Source organism: Mandrillus leucophaeus, unplaced genomic scaffold (assembly GCF_000951045.1).
Source record: "Mandrillus leucophaeus isolate KB7577 unplaced genomic scaffold, Mleu.le_1.0 Scaffold485, whole genome shotgun sequence".
Taxonomy (NCBI): domain Eukaryota; kingdom Metazoa; phylum Chordata; class Mammalia; order Primates; family Cercopithecidae; genus Mandrillus; species Mandrillus leucophaeus.
The window spans coordinates 311257-313368 of NW_012105198.1; positions in this window are offsets into that span (position 1 = coordinate 311257).

Here is a 2112-nt window from a genome sequence, read left to right on the forward strand (position 1 = left end):
TAACAACATGTCATCATACATTTTATTATATTAAATGTAATTGTAATTGTGAAGAGAAGTTTGTAAACACAGCACAAATGTGAATTTGTGTTCCTAGTGCTCTTAATACAATTCACCCAGTCAGGTCTTGCAATTTTATATATATTGAGGCCCAGGTAATAAAGTGAAGTATGCAAGGACACACAGTAACATTTCTAAAGACCAAGACTATGCTTTTCCTATTCTTTCATGTTGATTTTTATGACACATTACTCCCTCTCACAGCATAGTTGCACGGATGCTCATTGCACAGCTCTAGAGGGCACCATTCACTTTGTGATCTATGAATAACACATGCCTTGAAACACAGCTCAAACTGAATGGCGCCCCCTGAAGTTGTGTGCCAGGTGGCATTATTCAATATCGCCATTTCAACTAACTTTTTCTTTCCTCCATTAGATACCTATCAACAAACCTCATTGTTTTAATATTGAAAAATGCCTGTCCATTTTAGTGATTCTCTTTGCAATAACTTTTTTAAACTGAATAAAAGGTCTGCCTCACATTTAAGTTTTTCTGAGAACATAACATCTTTTTAGAGCCCTGCAGTTTTGATGGCCATCGGAGACTTCGACACCCACCTGAAATCTATGCTTTCAATATTAGCATTGCCAAAAATAAAGGATTATTGACTAAATCCTGAGGTTTTCCCTATTATTTGATAATGTCAATTCTTCAACTTTCAGAAATATTATACCACCTTGTATTACTTTTCCCACATCTTTCTGATATCCTGAGCACCTTATTTAGCCCCTGACCAGCATTTCCTCTCCAAACCCAGGACTGTTAGCATCTCCGAAGCGTTAGTTCTAAGCTCTCCATTGTTTCTTGTCTCTTAGCCATTGACTATGTTCCACTGCCAAGATGAAGGCTTTTGGACTCAGTCAGATCCATGTTTTGAATCCCAGCTCTGCTATTCATTATATGTATCTCCGCTGAACAGAATCTGGACTCTCTGAGTTGAGTTCTTTCACTATCAGACAGAATTGATAACACAAATCTCACAAGATTAGTCTGAGGAATAAACGGTGCCATATTTAGAAAGCACCATACATCCTCACAAATTACAGTCCTACTATGGTGATAATTTCTGTCATCGACTTTTCACTGGAATTTGAATTCTTTGGGAGCTGGAGACTATGCCAGCTGTGTTAGTCTATTTTTATATTGCTATGACGAAATACCCAAGACTGGATAATTTATAAAGAAAAGAGGTTTAATGGACTCACAGTTTCACATGGCTGGAGAGGCATCACTATCATGGTGGAAGGTAAAGGAGGAGCAAAGGCACATCTTACATGGTGGCAGGCAAGATAGTGTGTGCAGGGGAACTGCCCTTTTATAAAACCATCAGATCTCATAAGACTTATTCAGTATCACAAGAACAGCATGGGAAAAACCCGCCCCATGATTCAATTACTACCACCAGGTCTCTCTCATGACATGCGGGGATTATGGCAGCCACAATTCATTATGAGATTTTGGTGGGGAAGCAGCCAAACCATATCACCAACCTTGATCACTATTGTATACTTAGTGCCTAGAATGGTGCTTCCACATAGACAATGCTACATACATGTAACCTGAATGTAAGTTGGCACCCATGTAGTAGAGTTTCTGAGAATCCTAGTGACATTCACTCAGTCCAGGAGCCAGAAGAAGTGCAAACTACAGCATATCCATTAACTTGCATTTCTCAGAAAAGGAAAACTGTTCATTCAAAATTTAAATTAACGCTTTGTAAAATCTTCTTTTCCCTTTTCTTCTAACCTATCATCGTCTAATAGCTCTCTTTTCTTTCTCAATTCCTCACCCTAAACTCTGCAAACCTGTTATTTCTCTTCATTCCCTATATCCAGCAAGTTCTGCACTAGTTCATTTTGAAATACATGTTTTCAATGCACCTTAATTATAAATAATTGACTCATGTTATTCCCTCATATTGTAAAGGATTCTGCAAAAGTCCTACTGCCTGACAGAGAGAGGTTACTACTAGAGCAGATAAAGTGGAAACCGGTGTAAACCCAAGGGGACCATTAGAGTATAAGAAACAGTTCATGTTTGGTTTCCAGA